Here is a 27,404-nt window from a genome sequence, read left to right on the forward strand (position 1 = left end):
CTGGTCTGGGGAAATGCAGAGCACCAGCCTTTCTGGGAAACATCAGAATGGCCTTTTTCCAGCCAGTCCATTATTTACCTGCCCTGTACTAGTAAACAGGGCTTCCCTGGTAGCTCAGATGGTAAAGAATCTACCTGCAATACAGGAGACCTGGGTTTGATCCCTGGGTCAGGAAGATCCCCTGGAGAAGGGAATGGCAACCCATTCCAGTATTCTTGCCTGGAGAATCCCATGGTCAGAGGAGCCCGGAGGGCTACAGTCCCTGGGGTCACAAAGAGTCAGACATGACTGAGAGGCTAACACTTTCACTTGACGTTGCTTTTGTACTAGTAAACTATCCTGAGGCTGTTTCAACAATTTGGCTTTTTGAATGAGTGAGACCTCTGGACATGATGTGTTGTGGTTGTCATATCACTGGCCTATGGATGATCCTAACTGGGAATGAAATTGTCATCTACTTACCCATCTGTCATAGGACTTAGAGCTTAAGAAATGGACATACAGGCTAAATCCCACTGTCACAAATAGAGTTACAGCAAGTCTCAGTGGACCCAAAATATTTCGAAAAACTTGTGTCTCCTTGGAACTTTCTGCATGTGTTTTATCTGTAAGCTTAGCATACCCATGGTCTGAGACCAGCTTCAAGCTCTGCATAAATAAATAAATAGATTCTTAGTCCTGCCCTGGAAACTGCTTGGCTGCATCTGGGATTCTATTACTATCTGTCTGGGCTTCTGCAGCCTCTGTCTGGTGTTGGTCACACAGCCCTGCCCTGTGGCGGCTCTGTTCTTGCTAGGAGGTTCGTCTGTTGGAGGCAGGCTGCTGGACCACACAAGGACTGTGAATAAACTGTTTATTCCTCACTGGTATTCAGGCCGGTACACCCACTGTGGCCCCAGCTCCACCTTAATGAGCGGATCTCTGCAGCTAACACCCCCTAATCAGGTACCTCAAAACTGGCTGGAGTTTCTTTCTTTTGTCTGGCAAGTGCTTTCCTTTTCATCCTGTACCCTTACATCCTAACTGCTCATCCTTCCTGAATTTTCCGTTCAGTCATTCTGAAAAAGCAAAGAAATTCAAATGCTGGACCCACCAAGTAGCTTTAAGTAGTTGCTTTCATTTCTGTATCAAAGGCACCCAAGACTGTGTTCTAAGCAACCCGCTGAATATGAGACCGCTACTCTGAGGGAAAAGCCAACTATTATTTCTCAGGTAGGGCAATGCTAAGGGGCCATGAACCAACAGCAAAGGGAAGCCAGCCACCATTTTCCTTTCTAGAAGGTGTTTGATCACGTTTACTTTATCACTCACAAGTGCCAGGAAACTTCTTCAGAAACAGAGTATGAGGCCAAGCCCCCTGGCCAGTGAGAAAGAAAGACCTCTGTGGCTTGCCCCCTTGGGAGAAGAAAACTGAGATCTAGAGCCATCAGGCCCCCGCTGACACCCCACCCCCGCCTCCCTTAGTGCCTCCCTCAGCCATTCCAGGGATGCTGACAGCCATAAAAAATCAGGCCTGTTAGCAACAGGAAAGATCACAGGCCTTGATTCCTGTTGAGCTCCTCCAATAACAGCTGCCATCTGGCTCACCATCCCAGACGAATGCAGGCCCTGATTTATGGGGCGGCTCGGGTCAGGGAGTGGGCCACGCGCATTGCCCTTTCCCCCACAAACACCCCAGTGGGCCAGGGCCTGGGAGAGGGCTATTGCAGGTCATCAGCAAATCCTGGGGGTAAAACAATGCAGAGGTTATTAAAGGGAGCCGAGAGGGGACCAATGTGAATTATTCCAAGCATGGTTATCTTCTTCTGCACAGTTCAAAGTGTATATACCCTAATGCATTTCAGCAGCTAATAAAAGTACTGGAGGGGCTGTTTTTCTTCTCTTTTTTGGAAACCATAGTGCTTATAAATTATAGGATAGAGCGGTGTGAAAGATACGTAGTGGCTTTGAAACAGCGCTGACAACCTTAAACTAATTGATCATAAAAGGAAGTCAACTGCAATAGATGATGAACCATTTATCTAACCAAAAATAGATGGTTCCCCTCTGGGGATAAGAAGAAAGAAAAACCTAAAATCAGGGGTGGGCATGGAGGAATAAATGTAACATTTTTAATGCTTTGGTTGCAGGCTCCCAAACCAGAGGCACTGCAGATGTGGAAGACCAGGATGGCAGGGCCACTCCTATAAACACAGAGTAAGTCCAGACTACCACATCAGCCCACAGGCAAGCTGATCAAAAGCTTTGTCTCATCTTTCCCCAGATGAAAATTTCACCAGAACCCTCACTTGCTAGCCATTAAGGCCCTTTAGCTTTTATTGTGCTGAAATGGAATTGGCTGGAGATTGTAATTAAATTGCACTGATATAGGCTAATGGGGTGTGTGTGTGAGAAGAACATCGACAAAGACTTAGGGAACTGATGATGTTGTACAATAAATGTTAAAAGATGCAGCCACGTGGTCATGTAGCTTCCACACTTAGCAGTAAACATATTCATGGAAAACAGTATTGCTGGAGACTCTCTAGAGAATGTGCTTTAATAAACAGGCAAGGTCCTCTGTACATCATATGTGGCTTTCACCCAAGAAATTGATAAAGCATTAGAAAATGGTTTACTCTTTCAAATAAACACTTCTCAAGCCATCTTGTGCTGTGCTGTGCTTAGTTGCTCAGTCGTGTCCGACTCTTTGCGACCCCATCAACTGTAGCCCGCCAGACATCTCTGTCCATGGAGATTCTCCATAAAAAGAATATTGTCAAACCCTCCTCCAGGGTATATTCCCAACCCAAGTCTCCCGCAATGCAGGCAGATTTTTTACCATCTGAGCCATCAGGGAAGCCCAAGGATACTGGAGTGGGTAGCCTATCCCTTCTCCAGGGATCTTCCCAACCCAGGAATCAAACCAGGGTCTCCTGCATTGCAGGCAGATTCTTTACCAGCTGAGCTACCAGGGAAGCCCAAGCCATCTTGTAAATTTGTTTAAAGGCAATCACTTTTTTAAAAAAGGAATAACAAAAGGGAAGCTCTAGTCTGGTGTTTGAAATCCAGTTACTTCACTTTATCAGAACTTTACTAGATGTAGGTTTGTATGAGGGCAGGTTGGAAAAGCATTCAAAAGGGGTGTGACCCAGGCTTCTCACTATTTCCCTTTCTCCCCACCCCGCCCAACCCCTCCTAACCCTCTAAGCTTCAAACCCGACCATGAGAGTTTATCATCCATTGGTTACTATAGCCCTCCTCTGCTATGATGTGCTTCCAGCAGGCTCCTCACTGACAGCTTGATCAAGACCACAGCCCGGATACAGCATCCAAGGCCCTTCTTTGTGCCCTTGTCCTCACTGCATTGCTGGGAGGGGCCGTGTTCTCACTGCTATGCAGCCATACTGCTAGACAGTGGTCATTCATGCCCTGCCATACCTCCCTGACTCCCCACCTGGACAGCGTGTGCCCTGGATGCAGCCCAGCAGTGGCCAGTTCTCACTCTGGGTCCTCAGCAGATTTCACCATCACGTGGGACTGTGGTGCTTTGCTCACAGTTTCATGCCCCATCTCGAGTGCATGACCTGGCTGCCCTCATCTTTGGCCCCCCAAAACTACCCCCCGCCAGGGGCCATCTCATCTAGAGCACAGTAAACAGTGTTTCCTCCGTGTAGGAGAAAGAGGCAGAGTGAATGAATGAAGAGGGAGCTAGATCCAGGTCACTTAGCTAATGACCTGGAGATTCAGGGCAGTTTTTCTGCCTCAAGCCCAGCCTTGCCTCACAATGTATAGTCATTTATTTTCACTAGACCTGGTAGACAGCCTGTTCCCCTATAACCAAATACAGTCTGGCGCAAGAGCTCCTCTAAGAGGCAGGTTTTCTGAGTTTGAGTTTAGGTTCTGCCGGATATGAACAGGGAACTGGGAATAGTAAGAATATCCATCCCAGGAGGTTGCTGCAAGAGTTAAATGACATAGTATATGCAAAGTTAGTAATCTGGCACAGAGTAAGAGCTCAATAAATGTTAGCTACATATATGTTATTAGCTACTAATTACTTGTACCATTGCTCATATGCAAAATAAACTGTTTTCCCATTCAGCCACGGTACATAAATCTTACAAATAAGGATCCTGTCCCCAGAATGGCAAATCTCGTTCCTTCATATTTCCTTATTTCTAATGTTCTTCCCACATGTATTTTACCCCACGTAATAAGGAATTTGCTATAGAGTCCTTCTCATCACAGAAACTGCATCTCCCAGACTATTTCTTTCACCGAGAAATGGAGCCCATAAAAAAGTGTTTCAGTTTAGACACTTTTTCATGCCTGGAAACTTTGACCACTGTATACCCTGATGGCCTTCCAGCTCACTGAGGTCACGGTAGGGTGGGAGGAAGTATCCCCATCCCTCACCCACCTCGGTGACCTCTAACCAACAACCCTGTCCTCCTGGGCTGTGAGGTCAGGTCCTGAGAGCAGAGCCTGTGCACATCTCAGGGGCCTGTGTGTTCCCCGGAGGCTGGAAAAGCACCCAGTCATTTAGACACTTAATGGACACTTGAATGAATGAGTTGAATGACTAGATAAACATTGTTCAAAACAGACCTGCCTGCCCCTGGCCCATACACACGGAGATACTCTGTGGCAGGGAAGGTGGCAGGTGGGCTGAGAGAAATCCCCATCTCTTTCTCCCACCCAGAATCCCTCAAGCAGACCCTTGAAGGAGTACGTTGTCCCCACAGAGGCTCCCCTCCCCTTGAGGTTCCCGTCAGAAAGCCTGGTCCCGAGGTTTTAATGCTGGGAATTGTTTGGTGTGTGCAGTGCTGCCAGAATTCAGTTTCAAAATTCTCCACCATCAACTCCAGCCAATGTCAGATTGGGAGATTTACCAATGGATGTCTTTTCGCTGTACAGCAAGAAGGACTGTTTACATTGCTGAACTGAATGCTCTTTGGTGTCCACAGTGAAAAAAGACCCAGGGCTTAGGAGTGGGGCTGGGAGGGTAGAAGGATCTCCTGCCAGGTTAGAGGGTCCACGTGGCTCTGGGGACTTCTGGAGCCGAGGGGGGCCTCATCTGCCTGCTCCAGACAGAGCACTTCTCCCCTGGGACTGAGGCTTCTCGCCTCTTCCTTCCTCTTTTCCTTTGTCTTCCCTTCTCATCCCTTCCCTTGACTTCTCTGACCTGGAACCCGATAAAAGCTGCAGGAAATATTTGGAAACCAACCCTCCCCAGGTGTTCATCATATGCAAAAGATTGTTCTGTCTGGCACAGCTGCTGCCAGTGCGGCTTCTCCTGGCCAACTGAAGACTGTGATTTATCATCCTAGGCATACACAGTAGTAAATAAATGACAAAAAAGCCTTTTTCCCCTGGCAACTACTCAGCCTCAAGATAATTGACTTGTTCTTTTCTCCTCCCTCTTCTTACCAACCACAAAGCAGTGACATTCTCTGATAAATGAGCTGCCATGACTGTCTTGCTGACAGGTGTTTCACATAAAAGATGAGCTATCCCATGAAGACGTAAGGCAGATGTTGAAAACTGGAAGCTCAAGGGTCAATTTGCCCGATGCAACATGACTGTAAAGGTCAAGCTCACACTGAAAAAGCAGAGACTTCACATGAAAATTCATAGTTTGCTCTTTTGGAAACGGAGAGGTCTTCTGGAGAGAGTGGATCTACCATTTCACCCGGCAGTAGCTGCCTGGGCATGCCTGCCCCAAAAGTTGTGGGTCTCACACTTCCTTTTATGTCTCTGAGACCAAGGGTGAATGTCAGTTGCCATTTATCATTGTGTTCGCTGCTTTTCCAACAGCATAGACAGATTGAAGATGGCTGCAAATTCATTATCATTCTCCCCATGGAAAAGTGAAGTAAATTTCCCCTCCTCTTGAATCAGGCTGTCCTGTGACTTGCTCTGTCCAGTAGAATGTGGTAGAAGTGAGGCCATATAACTTCAGAAACTGGACCTTCAGATAACCATTCTCTGCTTGCACATACTTGGAACACTCCCTCTTAGAACTCAGCTATCACACTGTGAGAAGCTCACACCACTCATAGAGACTGTCTGGAAAGAACTGGAACATTCCATTCCACAACGCCAGCTGAGCTCCCTGCCAAGAGCCAGCCCAACTGTTAGCCATGTAAAAGTGAGCAATCTTGGACACTCCTGCCTACTTAAGCCTCCAGATGACCCCTGCCCTGGCTGACACCATATGGAGCCAAAGAAATGCCCAGCAGAGTCCAGTCCACTCACAGAATTGTTAGACAGTAAATGGCTGTGGTTATTTTATGCCTCCAAGTTTTGGGATGTTTGTTCTGCAGTAGTAGTTAAAAAAAAATACTTTATCATTATCAAAGTTTGGAGGAAATAAGGTAGATCAGAAGGCTACATGTCCCAAGAAAAAGAAAGTAATTCTTTTTGAAACTGAAGAGTCTTCCTTGTATGCAAATTCCCAGCTTACTTCACAGATTCACCCTAGCCACTCTCCAAAGCACTTGGTTGAGGACTTTGGCTCTAAGGGAAACTGTGTTCATAGATATAAGAATACAGGGCCTGCAGATCAGGGCCTAGTCTCTGCTGCTCACCAGTTCTCTAATGGCCTTCAGCCAATTCCTTGGCCTTCAATTTTTCCATCTACGAAAATGGAATAAAAGTATCTGCTCTCTTAACCTTATTTGTTGTGCTCAGTCTCTCAGTCATGTCCAATTCTTTGGAACCCCGTGGTTCCTCTGTCCATGGAGTTTTTCAGGCAAGAATACTGGAGCAGGTTGCCATTTCCTATTCCAAGGGATCTTCATGACCCAGGGCTTGAACCCAGATCTCATGTGTCTCCTGCTTTGGCAGGTGGATCCTTTACCACTGTGCCACCTGGGAAGCCCTCTTAACCTTGTATGAATGTTTTATAAATTTCAAAAGACTTTGTAAATGAAAAGTGCTGTTATTTGCATTATGTACCCAATACATTTTTATTGCTACAACACTTTGGAACTCCAAAAGTATAATATATTTTTGTTTGATATGCTGAGAGTTATTTATATTGGAGTTTTTCTATCCAACTAACTTTGAAGTCTATGTATTTGGACCAGAGATGGGGGTGATAAAGAGGTTTCAGGTCATATGGTAAGTCCAGTTGTGTTAACTCCCTGGAGAACTGTGTTGAGAATGATTCTGAGGCCACATCTGGGAAGGGAGAGGAGTATATGCAAGCCATGAATTTACCCTCCCAGCAACCTATTTTTGACAATCTATTTTTTAAGGGCTTTTGTTTTGTTGTAAGAGATTTCCATTGAGATAAACTATGAGTTAGAAGACTCAAGAGTTGGATTTGAGCTGTGTGACTGTGATCCTAGACCACATGTAACTTCTCTGATCTCTAGTTATGTCATCTGAAAGAGATGATGATGATGATGGTGCTGCATTCAACACTGGCTCTGTGGTTGATATGTACTATTTCATTCAATCTTCACAGCTTCTTGGAGAAAGGTCTGCTTAATTGTTATCCCCATTTTATACATGAAGACAGAAGCACACTTAAAGATTCTTGATCAAGTGATCCAGCTAGTAAATCAAGAAACCAGGATTTGAACCTTCATAGTCTAGATAAGTGTTGCCAGACTTTCCAATAAAGGATCAAATAGTAGATATTTTAGACTTTGTGGGCCACATAGTCCCTCACGCAACAGCTCAACTTTGCTGTTGTTGCTCAAAAGCAGTCAGTATGCTTTTCTGAGCATCTCAGGATGTTTGTCTGAGCCATTATACGTATGAGTTTGTTACAGCATCTCTTGTGACCTTGGTCAATACTCTGTACCCCACTAATTCCAATTCTAGGAATAATAGCACAAGTGCACTAATTTTTATTGAAAGCACCCCAGATGTCCATTAGCAAAATAATGGGTAAATAAATTTGATGTAGTCACATGAAGAAATATTATGCAACAGTCAGAATGAATGATTAGATTTACATGTCCCAACATGAATGGAGCTAGAAAAAAATCTAGAGTGGAGAAAGCTAGCTGCAGAATGTTAATGCAAACTGATGCCATTTACGTGGTATGCTTTTCAACCTACAAAATAAATCTCTTTATTAGGTACAGACGCATACAAATGTAAATTTTGATTCATGGGCTGGAATGATACCATAGCAATTGCTGTTGGGGAGAAGGACTGGGAGGAGGGACTTCATAGACTTCAAAATATGTACAATATTTTACTTAAAAAAAAAATGGTCAGAAGTAAATATATCTGAATAACATCTGCTCATTTAATACAGCTGATTCTTGGATACCTGTTTATTATCATCTCTACTTTTCTGCTTTTCTTTTTCAACAACAAAAATATCCAAGTAGAGAAAATTCCTGCCTGCATCTCCAGGATCTGGAAGAAGAGAATTCTCCAGAGTAATAAATGCAGTTCCCTGCTGGGTATCACTTCATGGGGTCCTCAGAGGCTTCCTTTCCTCTCACATGGGGACATTTTCTGCTGAATATAGAAAAGAACACCCTTTATTTGGCCCACAGTCTCTTCTCTTCCAGTTTTCCCTTTTCCATTTCTTTTGGCTGAAAGTATCATCACCACTGCAGATAAGAGTATTCTTCCACTGTTTTCCCACAGTTGAGATTCCAGCTAAAGAAATTCTAAGTTCAAATAGCAAGTTAATTCCCATGAGTGATAAACTTCTGATATAGGAGCCAGGAGCACAGGATACAAACGTGCACCAACAAATAGAAGAAAAGGCATAATTGCAAACATGTAAAGCGTTTACAAAGTTCAACGTGGGCTTCCCTTTTTGCATAAAATAAACATTGGCGATTCCAGTGACATGGAATTTCAGATGTGCTGAGGATCTACTGGGATCATCAGAGTCTGCTATTAGTAGAAAACCCCATTACAAACAGTCATGTCACTTAACTTTACATTTCTAATTGATGAATACTTGCATTGCACTGATGTCATTAAAAACAAGGACAAAAACCTACATGATATTAGGTACAACCCAGGGCTGCCCTTTTTCAGCAAAGACCATATCTTTCTAGAATTCTCAGAGTTAAGCTCAAAAGTTTTTTATGAATCGGGTTGGGATTATTATTACTTTAGAAGGCAGAAACAGTTTTAAGAAGATACTCTGGGTTATAGAAGTTACTGGGTCCAGAAAGACACACACCCCTTCCCTAAATCCCATCATATCTGTCTACTAGTACTATTGTTAGAGAAATTATCACCATAAATTAAACAGACAGGACTACCAGAAGGCCAATCTCAGAATGTACATTTCTCAAACAGGGCTACTATATGGCTTATTGCCATATCTTACCTTCTAACCTCTCTTTCTCCCCAGGAAAGGTGCCAGACTTAGAAATTATGAGTGTGAGAGGCTTGACTTCCAGTCAAACACATTCTAGTTGATAAAGATCCTGCATCTAGAGAGATGGAGACATGCAGAGAGCAACATGAGGTCTGCTTTGCTAAGATCTGTGGATTACAACTGAGTCCGATGGAAAGAAAGCAAAAGGCTTTTTAATGACATGTTTGAGATAGAATAATTCAGTTGATGAATAGTTGATGAGAGTAAACAGAAGCTGGAATGAAGTTATTGTAGCCCTGCTGGGTTGAGCTGTACTTATGTGATGGCACTCACAGTGCAATAGTCCAGACTTTAGGGTCTGTTCTGTCTGAGAATTATGAAGTTCTTATTGGGACCATGGGTTAATACCACGCCCTGTGGGTGGTTCTGTAGGGAATAGATGTCATCACACCCTGGGAAAATGAACAGGAGCTCTAGAAGTGGACCTTTGAGATGACATTATATATTTTCTCCTTCGCAGTTCTTAGGGTCATTTTGTGCAGAGTGTGAAGAACAGAGATACTCAGAGCATTTTTGATGGCATGAGGAGGAAGCAGCCTGATAAAGAATCCTAGAAGGTCCCCGGCCTGTGCATTCACTGAAAGGTCCCCGGCCTGTGCATTCACTGAAAGCCCTCCTCCTTGTTGTGTTTCCATCTTACTTTTCTCAAATTTCAGTAAATTCTCATAAAAGATACAGTCTATTCTCTTCTGTGTATGGGGAATTAAGGGGAAGGGCTGGTTGGTTGTTCAGAGGAGAACCTTGTCCCTCCCTTCGGCCACCACTGGGAACAGCTATGCCTATAAGTCAGTATTCTGAGGGCCACCGGCAGCAGCAGTGGTGGGAGAACACGGGCCTCGGCTGCTAAAGGACCTGCACTCAGCCCTGCGTGGACGAAGTTCTCCGGCCTCTATAGGAATCCACCCAAGTTCCTGCTTCTCAGGGAAGACCGAGGATCCAGAGCTGAAGCATCTTTGAGGACGTCAACAAATCAAGGAAGCCGTTAAAGGAGGTTCTGGATTTCTGGTGAATTCCATCAACTGGGCTTGGAGTTGATCTATATGAAGTATTGTGTTTCTCAGTATCCATTCTCCCCTTCTGTTTTTAATGATGGAATCTCTGAAATTTAGCTTGGTGGGAGCTTCCCTTGTGGCCAAAAGCTTGAGCCTGAGCATTATTCGTGTATAGATACACAGTTAGCATGGTAGGCCAAGTAAAAAATGGGCCCCCAAAATATGACAACTTAAACCAACTCAAGTTTGTATCTCCCTCATGGAATAAGTAGGAAAATTACTAGTGTGAATTGATACAGTGGCTCCATCCATTAAGATGAGGAACACGGTATATACGGAAAGGCAGAAGCCAAAATGAGTTCAGAGTGAGAGATAAACAGATGCATGACGTGTGCTGGGGAAAGTAACCCACACTGCACACCCGAGTGGACTTCCCTCTCCAAGTCTCCCACAGCGCATGGGGGTGAAAGTGGGGGGTCTTGCTTAGAGCATAGGAAATGCTCCAAACAGAATCAGCCCACGAATAAATCAGTGGAATATCCAAACCCCAAATCTAGGTTTTGCATGCATGGCCTCCATCAGGAATGGCAATGAGACACGCTAATACTCCCAATTCAAACTTATTTATATTTAAAATAGTGAGGCACAGACTCATTGTCCAAAAGCAGGGTGATTTGTTCTCAAGCTCCTTAGTGAGGTTAGGGGAGGGGGTATGCTGGTGGCCTCTGCAGGGAGAACAAGAAGTATGTTTGAGTCCAAATGTGTTTGAGGTTTGTCAATTATTTAGTGCAATAACAGCTGGGTATTTGTTTATTACACTGAAGTGGATCTTTTTATATTTGAATCAAAAGCACACATAAAAGCCTATTGTAGAAACTCAGGCTCTATTACAACATAAATGTGCATTATAGAAAACAAAAGAAAAGGGAAAAAGGATTTTAAAATTACAAATAAACCATGGAACTTATAAACTGTGGGAGAGTTGAAGGTAATGGGAAGGATCCAATATGGCTCTTCTGTTCTTTGCCTGACCAGATTCTGCATTACCACAACCAGCTCTTGCTAAGAACACAGCGCAGTCAGACAAATGGGAAATGAAATGGTTCTTCCTTCCCCAGTCCTCAGAAAGATGACTATCCCCGTTCCATTGATTGTTTGCTTCAGGTTTTATGGAGCTCAATGAAGGAAGAATAATAGAATAGGAGGAAAACAATAAGAAGGTAGGTGGAGCACCCCAATGCATTTTGCACATATTCAGTAATACAAAGTGTAATAAAACAGCCCCCTCTTCTATCTTCAGCAGTGTGTGCTAAGTCACTTCAGTTGTATCTGACTCCTGGCAACCCTATGGACTGTAGCCCACCAGGTTTCTCTGTCTATGGGATTCTCCAGGCAAGAGTACTTGAGTGAGTTGTCATGCCCTCCACCAGGGATCTTCCTGACTCAGGGATGGAACCTGCTTCTCTTACGTCTCCTGTATTGGTAGGTGGGTTCTTTACAACTAGCACCACCTGCGAAGCCCAGCGTCAGCAGTACTCTAGTGTATAGGGATTTCCTAGGTGGTTGCCCTGCATTGGTCTGCCTTTATTGTAATGTTAATTGCTCAGTTGTGTCCAGCTCTTTGAGACCCCATGGACTGTAGCTCATCTATCCATAGAATTATCCAGGCAAGAATACTGGAGTGGGTTGCCATTTCCTTCTCCAGGGGATCTTCCTAACCCAAGGATCAAATCCGGGTCTCTTGCATTGCAGGCAGATTCTTTACCATCTGAGCCACCAGGGAAGCCCAGGGGGTGCATTAAATTGATAGAGTTCTGCTGCTGGGCTAATCTTTCACTCTGGGTAATTAAGAACTAGCTCACATACAATCCCACATAAAGTATAAAACTCAAAAGTATTTTCACAGATAAGTGCAACCATCACCGCAATCAATTTTAGAACATTTCCATCAACTCAAAAAGAAGCCTAGTACCTCCTACCTGCCAGCCCCACTTCCCCACCTCTGTTGATGTGCTGTTTAGTCCCTAAGTCATGTCTGACTCTTTGCAACTCCATGTACTGCAGCACGCCAGGCTTCCCTGTCCTTCACTGGGTCCCTGGGTTTCCTCAAACTCATGTCCATTGAGTCAATGATGCCATCTAACCATCTCATCCTCTGCTGCTCCCTTTTCCTCCTGCCCTCGATCTTTCCCAGCATCAAGGTATTTTCCAGTGAGTCAGCTGTTTGCATCAGGTAGTCAAAGTACTGGAGCTTCAGCTTCAGCATCAATCTTTCCAATGAACATTCAGGGTTGATTTCCTTTAGAATTGACTGGTTTAAACTTACTGTCCAAGGGACTCTCCAGAGTCCTTGTCCAGGAGTCTTCTCCATCACCACAGTTCAAAGCATCAATTCTTCAGCACTTAGCCTTCTTTATGGTCAAACTCTCACATCTGTACATGACTGCTGGAAAGACCCCACAGCTTTGACTACATGGACCTTTGTCGGTCCATCCTCTTTATACGCTATTAGTTTGTCATAGCCTTCTTTCCAAGAAGCAAGCATCGTCTAATTTCATGTCTGCAGTCACCATCCACAGTGATTTTGGAGCCCAAGAAAATAAAGTCTGTCACTATTTCCATTGTTTCCTCATCTATTTGCCATGAAGTGATGAGATCGGATGCCATGATCTTCAATTTTTGAATGTGAGTTTTAAGCCAGCTTTTTCACTGTCCTCTTTCACCTTCATCAGGAGGCTCCTTAGTTCCTCTTCGCTTTCTACCACATGGTATCATCTGAATATCTGAGGTTGTTGATATTGCTCCTGGTAATCTTGATTCCAACTTATAACTCATCCAGCCCAGCATTTTGCATGATGTACTCTGCATATAAGTTAAATAAACAGGGTAACAATATACAGCTTTGTCATACTCCTTTCCCAATTTTGAACCAGTCAGTTGTTAACCCCTAGGCAATCACTAATCTACTTTCTGTCTCTATAAATTTTCTTCTGGACATTTCATGAAAATAAAATAATACAATATGAGATTTTTTGTGACTTCCTTCACTTAGCATAATGTTTTCGAGATTTGTCCAGGTTGTAGCAGGTATCTGTACTTCATTTCTTTTTATGGCTGAATAATATTCTGTTGCATTGTTATATCACATTCTGTTTATTCACTTGTCATTGACAGACATTTGGGTTGTTGTCTCCATTTGGCTATTATGAATAGTACTGCTATGAACATTCATGTACAAATGTCTTTATGATTATATGACTTTATTTCTCTTGGGTATATATTAATACCTAAGAGTGGGATTACTGAGATATATGGTAACTCTGTATTTAATCATTTGAGGAATTACCAGGTTGTTTTCAAAAGTGGCGGCACCAGGACTTCCCTGGCAGTCCAGTTTTTAAGACTTCGCCTTTCAATGCAAGGGGTGCCAGTTTGATCCCTGATCAGGGAGCTGAGACCTCACATAACTTGCAACCAAAAAACCAAAACATAAAACAGATGCAATATGCTAACAAATTCAATAAAGACTTTAAAAATGGGACTTCCCTAGTGGTTCAGTGGCTAAAACTGTGCTCCCAATGCAGGGGGCCTGGGTTCTATCCCTGGTCAGGGAACTAAATTCCACATGCTGTAACTAAGAGTTCACATGCCGTAACCAAGACTTGGCACAGCCAGATAAATAAATAAAAAGAAACTTAAAAAAAAACTTTAAAAAATGATTCACATTAAAAAAAGACTTTAAAAAAGTGGTTGCCTTTCTTTTCTCTGCCTTTTATCTGGTAGGATGGGTGAGTATGGGTGTGTTCTTAGCAGGATTAAACTTGCTTGTCAGTGGGTGTAGAGGGGTTGGGCAGGCCTGGTCTGTTAAATACCTGATAAATCTTAGGGAAAATTATTTGGAATGTAGTTGAATTTGTGTATTTTAGTATTTGAGCACTTAAATAGACAATGTACAAGTTATTTAAAGTCTGCTTATCCTCAGAAGAGATAGTCTAGAATACAAAGTAGGGTTTCACTGAAAATAAACATACAGGTGAATTTTTTAAAAATGTTAAACCTTCTGATCCGCAAACATAAAATGCTTTTCCAATTATTGAGATGACCTGTAATTTCTTCCACAATGTTTTGCAGTTTTCAGATGACAGGTTATACACTTCTTTTGTTAGGTTTATTTCTAAGTTATTTTTTTAACTGATGTAAATGGAATTTTTTAAAAATTTTCAGATTGTTCACTGCAAGTTTTGTCTTGTTGCTATTTAGTCACTAAGTCATGTCTGACTCTTTTGTGACTCCATGGACTGTAGCCCACCAGGCTCCTCTGTCCTTAGAATTTCCCAGACAAGAATACAGGAATGGATTGCCATTTCCTTCTCCAGGAGATCCTCTCGACCCAGGGATTGAACCCACATCTCCTGAATTGGCAGGTGGGTTCTTTACCACTGGGCCATCAGGGAAGCCCTCACTGCAAGTGTATAGAATATGATTCTTTGCAGCATATTAACCTTGCATCCTGAAAACTTACTAAACTTGTTTTTTTTTTTCTAAATGCTTTTTAGTGGATTCCTAGGTTTTTCTATGTACAAGATCATATCATCTGAAAATAGACATAGTTTTATTTCTTCCTTTCCAATCCATATGCCTTTTATTACTTTCTCTTGCTTAATAGCCCCAGCTAGAACTTCAAGTATAATGCTGAACAGAAGTGGCAAGAGCTAACATCTTTGCTTTGTTCCTGATAGCGGTAGAAAAGCATCCAGTCTTGCATCATTAAGTATGACGATAGCTCTGAGTTTTTCACAGCCTTTCAAACCCTTTATTGGTTTGAAGAACTTTTCTATTCCGCATTTGTTCAGTCTTTTTATGAAGTGTTGTGCTGTATGCTTAGTTGCTCAGTTGTGTCTGACTCTTTGCAGCCCCATGGATTACAGTCTGCCAGGCTCCTCTGTCCTTGGGGATTCTCCAGGCAAGAATACTGGAATGGGTTGCCATGTCCTCCTCCAGGGGATCTTCCCAACCCAGGGACTGAACCAGGTCTCCTGCATTGCAAGCGGATTCTTTACCATCTGAGCCACCAAGGGAAGCCCACGAAGAGTGTTGGATTTTGTTAAATGCTTGTTTCTGCATCTATGGGATAATCATATGATATTTGTTTTTTATTCTATTGATATGACGGTTTACAGTAATTGATTACTGGATGTTAAACCAAACTTCACCTTCCTTCTTTACTATTATTTTACATTAAGTAAATATTTTGTTATGTAGCATTTTAACTTCTATACTTTTTTTTCCCACTATATCTTGAAAGATTTTTAGTGATTTAGATAAGATGTATATGACTTACCATATATATCTTACCTTGTCAGAATTGGCTCCTGGTTTATACTAGTTTCATTTCATTGATTTATAGAAACATTAATATAGTTGTATTCCTCATTCTCTCTTTTTGTCATATTATTTTGGTATACAGTAGAGCTATTAATCGGAGAAGGCAATGGTACCCCACTCCAGTACTCTTGCCTGGAAAATCCCATGGACGGAGGAGCCTGGTAGGCTGCAGTCCATGGGGTTGCTAAGAGTCGGACAAGACTCAGCGACTTCACTTTCACTTTTCACTTTCATGCATTGGAGAAGGAAATGGCAACCCACTCCAGTGCTCTTGCCTGGAGAATCCCAGGGACAGGGGAGCCTCGTGGCCTGCCGTCCATGGGGTCACACAGAGTCGGACACGACTGAAGCGACTCAGCAGCAGCAGCAGCAGCAGCAGCAGCAGAGCTACTAATGTTACAAACCTAACAATGCATTGTTATAATTCTTACTTTACAATCTGTAGACATTTCCTTAGCCCAGTAAGGCTTTCCTCCCACCCACCTTCCTTCTTTTACTATTATTGGCAAACGTATCACACATATCCTATTATTTATGTGTTCAGTTCAGTTCAGTTCAGTTGCTCAGTCGTGTCCGACTCTCTGCGACCCCATAGGCCCCCAAATATATTATATACACATTACTTTATGCTAGTGTTTTAAAATCAGTTATGAGGGAATAAAATCTGTATTTAAACTGTATCTTATAATTACACAGATACATTTTCCTGTGGTCTTTGTTCTTCATGTTAATTTGAATTACCATTTGGAGACACTTGCTTTCAGCCTGAAAAAGTTCCTTTAGTATTTCTTATAGGATATTTGAATTTTTTATTTCTCATAAAACTATTTGTTCTACCAAGAAATTCTCTCAGATTTTGTTTATCTGGGAAAGTCTTTATTTCACCTTCATTTTTAAAAGATGGTTTTGATTATAGAGACTTTTATTAATTTACAGTTTTTTCTGTTTTTTTCATTGACTATTTTATGTCCTTCCAATACGTTCCAGCCTCCATTATCTTGGCTGGAAAGTCAGCTCCAATCTTATTGGAGTTTGTTTGTAAGTAATAAGTCAGTTTTCTTTTGCTGCCTTCAAGATTTTCTCCTTGGCTTTAACTTTCAACATTTTAACTATGATGTGTCTGTTTGTGGCTTTCTTTGCATTTATCCTACTTAAAGTTTGTTGAACTTCCTGGATGTGTAAGTTCACTGTTTTTCAGTAAAACCAGGGATACCATGAACAGCTATATGGTGGTCATTTTTTTCTCCAGGGGATTTTCCCAACTCAGGGATTGAACCCACATCTCCTGCACTGCAGGTGAATCCTTTACCACTGAACCACCAGGGAAGCCCATAAATTTGACAACCTAACTGAATCTTTCAATCCTTGAAAGACACAGTCTGCCTAAATTCACACAAGAAGAAGCAGACAATCTGAATGGGCCTAAAACAATTAAATTGATGAGTAATAACCTTCTAACATGAGGCTTTCTAGGTGGTGCCAGTGCTAAAGTACTTGGCTGCCAATGAAGGAGATATAAAGAGACACAGGTTCAATCCCTGGGTCAGGAAGATCCTCTGGAGGAGGGCATGGCAAACCACTGCAGCATTCTTACATGGAGAATCCCTTGGACAGAGGAGCCTGGTGGGTTACAGTCTATAGGGTTGCACTACTGAAGTGATTTAGCATGCATCAGTTCAGTTCAGTTCAGTCGCTCAGTCGTGTCCGACTCTTTGCGACCCCATGAATCGCAGCACGCCAGGCCTCCCTGTCCATCACCAACTCCCGGAGTTCACTCAGACTCACGTCCATCGAGTCAGTGATGCCATCCAGCCATGTCATCCTCTGTGGTCCCCTTCTCCTCCTGCCCCCAATCCCTCCCAGCATCAGAGTCTTTTCCAATGAGTCAACTCTTCGCACAAGGTGGCCAAAGTACTGGAGTTTCAGCTTTAGCATCATTCCTTCCAAAGAAATCCCAGGGCTGATCTCCTTCAGAATGGACTGGTTGGATCTCCTTGCAGTCCAAGGGACTCTCAAGAGTCTTCTCCAACACCACAGTTCAAAGGCATCAATTCTTCAGCACTCAGCCTTCTTCACAATCCAACTCTCACATCCATACATGACCACAGGAAAAACCATAGCCTTGACTAGATGGACCTTTGTTGGCAAAGTAATATCTCTGCTTTTGAATATGCTATCTAGGTTGGTCATAACTTTCCTTCCAAGGAGTAAGCGTCTTTTAATTTCATGGCTGCAGTCACCATCTGTAGTGATTTTGGAGCCCCCCCCCCCAAAAAAAGTCTGACACTGTTTCCATTGTTTCCCCATCTATTTCCCATGAAGTGGTGGGACCAGATGCCATGATCTTCGTTTTCTGAATGTTGAGCTTTAAGCCAACTTTTTCACTCTCCTCTTTCACTTTCATCAAGAGGCTTTTGAGTTCCTCTTCACTTTCTGCCATAAGGGTGGTGTCATCTGCATATCTGAGGTTATTGATATTTCTCCCAGCAATCTTGATTCCAACTTGTGTTTCTTCCAGTCCAGCGTTTCTCATGATGTACTCTGCATAGAAGTTAAATAAGCAGGGTGACAATATACAGCCTTGACGTACTCCTTTTCCTATTTGGAACCAGTCTGTTGTTCCATGTCCAGTTCTAACTGTTGCTTCCTGACCTGCATACAAATTTCTCAAGATGCATGCAACCTTCTAAAAAAGAGAGCATGAGCCCGAAGTGAGTTCACTGGTGAATTCTAACACGTATTTAAAGAAAAAATTGTATCAACTTTCTAGAAGCTCTTTCAGAAGACAGAAGCAGAAGGAATGCTTCCTAACTCATTTTATGAGGCTAGCATTACCCTAGTAACAAAACTAGAAAAGACATTGCAAGAAAACCACAGACCAGTATCTCTCAACAAATTTGTGAAGTTTTCAGCCATTATTTCTTCAAATGTTCTCTCTGCTCCCTTCTCTCATTTTTTTCTGGTACTTCCACTATAAGCGTTTTGGTATACTTTTTCCCTCTCTGTTCTTCAGCTTGCATGGTTTCTACTGATTTATCTTCAAGTTTATTTATTCTCTCTTCTGCCAGTTCAAACCCACTGTTGAGTTCCTCTAATGAATTTTTTATTTCCGTTATTCCACTCTTCAACTCCAGAATTTCCATTTGGTTCTTTTTTAAATAACTTTTATCTCCTTATTGATATTCTTTATTTGATGCAACATGGTCATCATATTTTCTTTTAGCCCTATGAACATGTTTACAATGAATCTTTGGAAGTTTTCTGATAATACAGTAGTGGTCACTCTCACAGGCAGTGTCTTTTCTGGCTTTTTCTAGCTGTATGAATCATACTTTTATATTTGTTTGCATGCCTTAAAATTTTTGTTGGAAATATTGTAGCAATTCTAGATACTGGTCTTCCTCCCATCCTCCAGGTCTTGTTACTGTTATTTAATTCTTTATTTGTTAGTGAATGGCTAGATTATTTTCTTGAAATCTATTTCCCCTTCCATAGAGTTCAGCCTCTGATATTTCTTCTCAAAGATGCACAGCTTTGGGTATAACCACAGTCATGCCTGGATGACAGTGATCTTGCTGGGGTTATCAGCTACTTTTTCTCTGACCACATCCAGTTGTAAAACTCTATTAATTGTTGGCTGATTGCTATATTGATTCCAGCAATGCCCTAAAGCATAAATTGCTCTACAAACTAATCCAATGAAGTTGTGACTCCTTTGAAGGAATAGTTCCTGAGGTCAGTGTTTGATATTTGTTCTGAACCCAAGAAGACTCCTCCCTAGTGATTCATTCTGAATTTTCTCCCACAAACTAACAGGCTTACAGTTTAGCATGTATTTTGAATCTCCTCCCAATTCCCTTTTACCATAACCTCCACCGTTTTTGAGAGCATCCTTAGGCTTGACTTTCAATTCCTTTGGGAAAATATTAGAAACTACCTTTTTTAATGGCCTCCTTCTTACCCTTTTCCCAATCCCATTCTCCAGCAAAATATCTGATTCAGGACTCTGGATTTGGGGATGGGAACAATGGCAGGCTCCTCTCTGAATGATACCCCGACTCTACGAGCTGAGTAGTTGGTGGAGAAGTAGGGCAGCCAGAGGTCCTCTGAGCTTGCATCTTCTGACTTGGAACCACCCCCTCACAAGTCAAGGAAAGAATGACTAGGGACAGTCCTTTCAGCATTCTGTGCCCAAAGTAGACCCTCCAATCCACCAGAAAGGTGACCTCTTGATCGCACACATCTGGAACTTAGTTTCAGCAATGGGGATCTGTGGACAGGATAAGAAACATTGCCAACCTGCTCCTCTGGAGAAGAAAGACTTCCATGTGCTGGGAGGGCTGGGAAAAGGAGCCCTTGTCCCTAGTTGCAGAATTCTGGAATGGAGTCTCCACCCTTACTTAACTAAGAGTGAGTAGGAAGGAAGCAGTCTCAGTTCAAATACCATAAACTCTCACCATTCTTACCAAATTTTCATACTTTTTCTTAAATAGCAGACTTTCACTTTGCTATTTTTCCCCCTTAGGATCATTTCCTGAAGCCTTAAATTGTTGAGTTTTTTAACAGTTTTTCACCAGTTTCACTGAGTAAGTGGGTCAGTAGAGCTCCTCATGCTGTCATGCCAGAAGTTGATGTTACTCTGGGTAGTTTTGAGTATGTAGCTATTATTAATACTATTTTTGTGTTAATAACAAAGAACTTCTGGCATGCTCTCTTCATTGTGATATCATTGACTTAGAATGAGGTATTAAAATCCTAACCCCCAATACCTGTGAATGTGACCTCATTTGGAAAAAGGGTCTTTGCAGATATAACCAAGTTAAGATGAGAGTATACTGCATTCGTGTGTGGCTCAGACAGTAAAGCATCTGCCTACTATGCGGGAGACCCGGGTTCAATCCCTGGGTCAGGAAGATCCCCTGGAGAAGGAAATGGCAACCCATTCCAGTATTCTTGCCTGGAGGATCCCACGGACAGAGGAGCCTGGTGGGCTGCAGTTCATGGGGTCGCAAAGAGTCGGACACGACTGAGTGACTTCACTTTCCTTTCAATCCAATGACTAAAGTCCTTATAAAAAGAGGGAAGTGTAGACACAGATGGACACAGAGTAAGAGTACATGTGATCCCATAGGACACCCAAACCAAGCAGCACCAATGATGCTGGCAGCCACAAGAAGCTGGAAGGTCAAGGAAGAACCCTCCTTAGGGCTTTCAGAGATAGCATGACCCTATTGACATCTTGATTTCAGACTTCTAGCCTCTAGAAATGCGAAACAATAGAACACGGGCCACTTGGTAGCATTGTCTAGTAGATGGCTTCTTCGAAAAGACTTTCAAAATAACCGTCTGGAAGGGTCACTTCTATTTTGCTTCCATTCAGCATAATTCCCTTCCCTTTTTTTTTGTTTTTTTGTTTCATAATCTGGTTCCATGGGGAGACTGCATTTCTTTAAATTACTCTTTCATTTACTTCTTAAATTTGGAAAATTCTTGGTTTTTAGAAAGTACATTTTAACCACCATACTCTCCCAAATCTACAATAACCCCATATTACTGCTTAACAAGGCAATAATTGATCCTCAAATTGGCTTTTCCTCCAAGGCCTCTATTCAGATTTTCTTCTCTTTGCTGACTGGTTATTGCCCATAAAGCAGCACAGCAGCACTAACAGTTTAAAGGAAGGGCCATCCAGAAATCTGACTAACCAACTCCTTTACCCACAGATTTGGCATATTTTTATTCTTGGAAACAGCATATAAAACACACTGCAACATTTATATTTTTCTAACACCTAATAATTTACTCTTTTATGGTGTAAAATCTGTTTCTACGGATCTTTTCTCAATTTATTTCTTTTATCTTTCTGTCTCTCTACAATGTGGTTAATCCCAAAACACAGTGAAATTTAAGAGTGCCCACATTGAGCACATAATAGTGAAGGAAAGTAACGGAGTATCTTAAATAACTCAATTTGAGTAAGAACTTGACTCTCAGTCTTAATATTTTGTATATAATGTGGCAGCTTTGACAGTTCTTTATTAATCTAGAAACTGTGGACAAGATGGGTTGAACTGAGGAGAACAATCTAGAAGCTGAAGGATCCCTGAGAAGCCTATCGACAGAGCTGGAGACAGAAATGGTAAGAGCAGAAGCAAAGTAGGGTCAGTCGGGATGGATACTAAGGGAGATTCTGCACAGAGGTATCCATGGGGTCTGTTGACTGATAGACTTGGGGAGCCACAGAAAGCGGGGAGCACTTATGACTTGGAGAAGTGATCCTGACTTGTCAGATGGTGAGTTCGAAAACATTCCTGGAAGCAACATGGATTGACACTTTAAAAGCACCTTAAAAGCTACCTAACCTGAGTGGGACAATCTGAATGAGTAAGTTACACTGCCCGCCCCACTTCCAGACTCATCTTCACGCAGTGGGAGACAGGGCCCTAACTCTCATAGATTATCTGCTTTTCCTCCAAAGAGGCAGACTACCTCTGTTGTGGGGCTGCAAAACATGGCAAATGTCCTCTAATGTAGATAAAATTGAAGAAGGTGCTAGAGTGATTGGGCCTCAGCTTTATTTAATCCTTTTGTTACCAAACCAAACTTGGGACTGCTTGCCCACAAGCAGTAAAGCCAAGCTACTGACAGCGGGCTGACGTGAAGGAAAGTGCAGTGGTTATTGCAGGGTGCCAAGCAGAAAGTCCAGGAAGTTAGTGCTTAAAAAGCCCAAACTCCCCAAAGGCTTTTAGAGAATACTTTTAAAGATAGAGTGAGGGATGGGATTATCAAAAGTATGATCAGCTCAGGGACATTCTTCTGATAAGTTGGTGGTGAGGCAATCAGGAGTCAACATCATCAACCTTCTGCTTCCAACCAGTCTGGGGTCTACATGCTTGTGGGCAGCATGCAGTTAACTTCTTCCACCTGATGGGGGTTTGAGTATCTGAAGAATAGCTCAAAGGATATGGCCCAGATTATTATCTATGCCTTTGAGGAAGAATTAAGGTCCTTGACTTTGTTTAGTGGCTTAACTATTATTTTGTCTGGTTTGACTGTTTTCTTTTCTGTATCTTCTCACTTCTCTGATAAAATTTACTCTTTGAAAGTCCAGGAAGGCCTAGGAGGCTAAATTTTTCAACATAAAATAAGCAGGCGGAGGACATGGAAGGTGGTGGGGCCTGTTCTAGGAAGGCCACATAGGGTCTTGCTTGGTTACACGTTTGTGTATGTGAATTCATTTAATTTGCACAACCAGGGAGGCTTGATTATCTTCAGTTTTCTGGATGAAGAAAAGATTCCAAGAGATTGAGTAACTTACTAAAACTCTCGTGGTTCGGTGAGAATGAATGAACAGGAGTTCCAACATGTTCCTGGAGGCTCTAACAGGCCAAGGGGATGAGGATCCTAGAATGCACATGGTCTGGAGTCAGGAGCCTGTTTATAGAGCAAGGAAGGTTCTACTTGAAGCACTAGGCTTGGAGAATCATTAGTTACCTCAGACATAGCCATACAAAGCACCATAGACAAGGTGGCTTAACCAACAGAAGTTTATTTTCTCATAGTTCTGGAGGCTGGAAGTTCAAAATCAGGTATCAAACAGAGTTTGTCTCCTTCTGAGGTCTCTCTCTTTAGTTTGCTTGTAAATGGTCATAATCTTCCTTTGTCTTCATAGGGTCTTTCTTCTGTGCATGTTTGTGTCCTAACCTCTTCTTACAAGGAAAGCAGTCAGATTATATTAGGCTACCTAATGACCCCATTTTAACTTATTTACCCCTTTAAAGACCGTATCTCCAAATACATTTATATTCTGATGTCTGAGGACTTCAACATATGTGTTCTGGGGATGACACAATTCAGCTTATAATAGGAGAATACCAGTCAAGGAATCCCTCCTGGCAGGAAAATGCTAGAAGAGGAAGTTAATGGAACCCTAAAAGATAATAATCACGATGGTGTGATCACTCACCTAGAGCCAGACATCCTGGAATATGAAGTCAAGTGGGCCTTAGAAAGCATCGCTACGAACAAAGCAAGTAGAGGTGATGGAATTCCAGTTGAGCTATTTCAAATCCTGAAAGATGATGCTGTGAAAGTGCTACACTCACTATGCCAGCAAATTTGGAAAACTCAGCAGTGGCCACAGGACTGGAAAAGGTCAGTTTTCATTCCAATCCCAAAGAAAGGCAATGCCAAAGAATGCTCAAACTACCGCACAATTGCACTCATCTCACACACTAGTAAAGTAATGCTCAAAATTCTCCAAGCCAGGCTTCAGCAGTATGTGAACCGTGAACTTCCTGATGTTCAAGCTGGTTTTAGAAAAGGCAGAGGAACCAGAGATCAAATTGCCAACATGCGCTGGATCATCGAAAAAGCAAGAGAGTTCCAGAAAAACATCTATTTCTGCTTTATTGACTATGCCAAAGCCTTTGACTGTGTGGATCACAACAAACTGTGGAAAATTCTGAAAGAGATGGGAATACCAGAGCACCTGACCTGCCTCCTAAGAAATCTGTATGCAAGTCAACAAGCAACAGTTAGAACTGGACATGGAACAACAGACTGGTTCCAAATAGGAAATGGAGTATGTCAAGGCTGTATATTGTCACCCTGTTTATTTAACTTCTATGCAGAGTACATCATGAGAAATGCTGGGCTGGAAGAAGCACAAGCTGGAATCAAGACTGCAGGGAGAAATATCAATAACCTCAGATATGCAGATGACACCACCCTTATGGCAGAAAGTGAAGAAGAACTCAAAAGCCTCTTGATGAAAGTGACAGAGGAGAGTGAAAAAGTTGGCTTAAAGCTCAACATTCAGAAAACGAAGATCATGGCATCCGGTCCCACCACTTCATGGGAAATAGATGGGGAAACAGTGGAAACAGTGTCAGACTTTTTTTTGGCGGGGGGAGGGGCTCCAAAATCACTGCAGATGGTGATTGCAGCCATGAAATTAAAAGACGCTTACTCCTTGGAAGAAAAGTTATGACCAACCTAGATAGTATATTGAAAAGCAAAGATATTACTTTGCCAACAAAGGTTCGTCTAGTCAAGGCTATGGTTTTTCCAGTGGTCATGAATGGATGTGAGATTTGGACAGTGAAGAAAGCTGAGCGCCGAAAAATTGATGCTTTTGAACTGTGGTGTTGGAAAAGACTCTTGAGAATCCCTTGGACTGCAAGGAGATCCAACCAGTCCATCCTAAAGGAGATCAGTCCTGAATATTCATTGGAAGGACTGATGCCGAAGCTGAAACTCCAATACTTTGGCCACCTGATGCGAAGAGCTGACTCATTTGAAAAGACCCTGATGCTGGGAAAGATTGAGGGCAGGAGGAGAAGGGGACGACAGAGGATGAGATAGTTGGATGGCATCATTGACTCAATGGACATGGGTTTGGGTGGACTCTGGGAGTTGGTGAAGGACAGGGAGGCCTGACGTGCTGCGGTTCATGGGGTCGCAAAAGTCAGACATGACTGAGCGACTGAACTGAACTGAACTGAAAAGATCATTCCCAGCCTGCACTTCACAGAGCTGCTGAATGATGCCCTGGCTGCCTTCACTATCATCCAAACTGTTGGAATAATTGTCATTTAGAACCTGAGACAAGTGTGTTCCTCTTTGATTCTTAACATAACCTCTTCTCTTCAATGTATCCTTCAATCAAGAGTGGTTTTCCGTGTTTCATACAGCAGACTTCTGTCCAATTTCAGCTACTAAGTTGCCAGACCTATGATGGGAAATCCATGCAGTGGGAGAGTGCTATGGATTGAATTGCATCTCCTCAAAAATCAAATGCTGGAGATGAGATGTTATTTAGAGATTCACATCAGGTCATGAGGGTGGGACCCTTGTGATGGGATTAGTGTCTTTAAGAAAATACACCAGAGAACTTGCTGTCTGTGCCTTAGGAGGACACAGTGAGGAACTGGCCATCTACAAGCTAGGAAGAGAGTCTTCACTGAAAACTGACCATGCTGGTACTTTGACCTTTAACATCCAGAGTCCAGAACTATGAGAAAATTAATGTCTGTCACTTAAGACAGCCAGTCAATGTTCTTTTGTGTGGTCACCAGAGCAGACTAAGACAGGGAGGGAGGAGGAGTTATCACACAGCCCCTGTCTCTCCCTGCCTCAGTCTCCATGGCTGTCCTTGCCCTTTGCCTGCACATTTCTACTACCTGTCTCTTTCTTTCCAGGTCTCCCCCACTGAATTTGTTTTCAAGGGTTGTTGTAATGAATGACCACAAACCTGGTGGGATAAAACAAAGTTATTTTCTCAGAGTTCTGAGAAAGTGTAAAATCAAGGTGTCAGCAGGACCACACTCTCCCTGAAGGTTCTAGAAGAGGATTCTTCCGGCCTCTTCCGGCTTCTGGTAGTTCCTTGGCTGTGGCAGTATCCCTCCAATTTCTGCCTGCATCTCCACATGACTATATGTGTCTCAAATCTCCCTCTCCTTTCTCTTACAAGGATTCCTATCAGTCATTGGGGATTTAGACTCCCTATATCCAGGATAATCTCAGCTTGAGATTTTTTAACATAATTACACCTGTAAAGGCTCTATTTTCTAAATAAGGTCATATCCACAGGTTCTATAGGTTAAGACTTGGATATATCTTTTGAGGACCACTTTTCTGTCCACCATCCCCACATGCCTCCTCCCTACCATCACTCACCTTCACATTCCTACTGTCCTCCTCCTCTTCTCAGGCCTTGGCCACAGTACCCTGGGCTGGATTAAAAACAAATGTTGCTGAATCAGACATTTCATCTTGTTCCTATATCAGGACCCTAAGTGCTTAGGGAGGACAACTTTTTCAGCCTCCAAGTAGAAACACAAGAGCCGTCTTATAAAGAGCCTGCTAACTGGGAAGAAAATAGCTTACCCATTACTGAGTGTGTTTATACAAAGGATATTTACCCAACTGGCAACGTCACAATTCTTCAGACAAGCCCCAACAGCCAGTTTTGGCTTGTTAAGGATTCGTTGATTTGGGATGGCCCAGATTTCATTGTCACCTATATTATGATCAGTGTGGGCCAAATTCCAAGTGCCTTAGGCTGTGTTTAGAGCCCAAGGAAGAGGGAGAGAGTTAAACAGTCCCCTACCCAGAATCTGAAGTCTTTATTCATATGGCCCAACACTACTTTTCCCCACTGAATAAAACATTCTGTACCCAGGAGCAAGCCCAGTCCCAGCTGGTACCTTTCCCAACATCCCCACAGGTCTCCTGGCAACATCTCAGCAAAGAACCCTCAGGGTCCGCCAAGAATCCAGCTCCAGGATTCTTACTCCACCCACTCATGGGACTGGGGGGAGGGGGGCCGTGGTTATTCTTGTGGTGCATTGTCCATGAGTCCTTGGCCACTGTGCCCACCAGTGGAATTCAGCAGATGGCCTCTGAAGAAACAGACACGACTCATCCAAACAGTTCATCTACGAACTCTGCATAAAGTAGAAGGGTCATTTTTAGCTCAGTAACCACCATTTCAGGCAGTTCTTACGCCAAAGGGGGACTTTCAAGTCTCTCCATCCCCCAACCCTACTTTTTCATTATAGTCAGAAACGATTTTTTTTTTTTTTTTATGCAAAGTACTAAAAAGAGCAATAGCTGTTCTTTTAGACAGGCACTGAAATGTTTCATCGCGGGAGTTTTTTCCTCATACAGCT

At 42.7% G+C, this 27,404-nt stretch overlaps 1 long non-coding RNA gene across 3 annotated transcripts; it reads right to left on the reverse strand.

Moving 5' to 3' along the window:
* Positions 1–8,231: 8,231 nt before the first annotated feature.
* On the reverse strand, positions 8,232–26,991 carry LOC133253011 (uncharacterized). 3 transcript variants are annotated; one of them, XR_009738151.1, is made up of 4 exons: positions 26,940–26,991; positions 26,410–26,465; positions 9,302–9,407; positions 8,232–8,469 (listed from the first exon to the last, which is right to left on the reverse strand). It is a non-coding gene; the product is annotated as an uncharacterized LOC133253011 (long non-coding RNA). The 3 variants fall into 3 exon arrangements; XR_009738152.1 differs by lacking the exon at positions 26,940–26,991 and adding an exon at positions 26,843–26,931; XR_009738153.1 differs by lacking the exon at positions 26,940–26,991 and adding an exon at positions 26,655–26,835.
* Positions 26,992–27,404: the final 413 nt, after the last annotated feature.

This window comes from Bos javanicus, chromosome 8, assembly GCF_032452875.1.
Source record: "Bos javanicus breed banteng chromosome 8, ARS-OSU_banteng_1.0, whole genome shotgun sequence".
Taxonomy (NCBI): domain Eukaryota; kingdom Metazoa; phylum Chordata; class Mammalia; order Artiodactyla; family Bovidae; genus Bos; species Bos javanicus.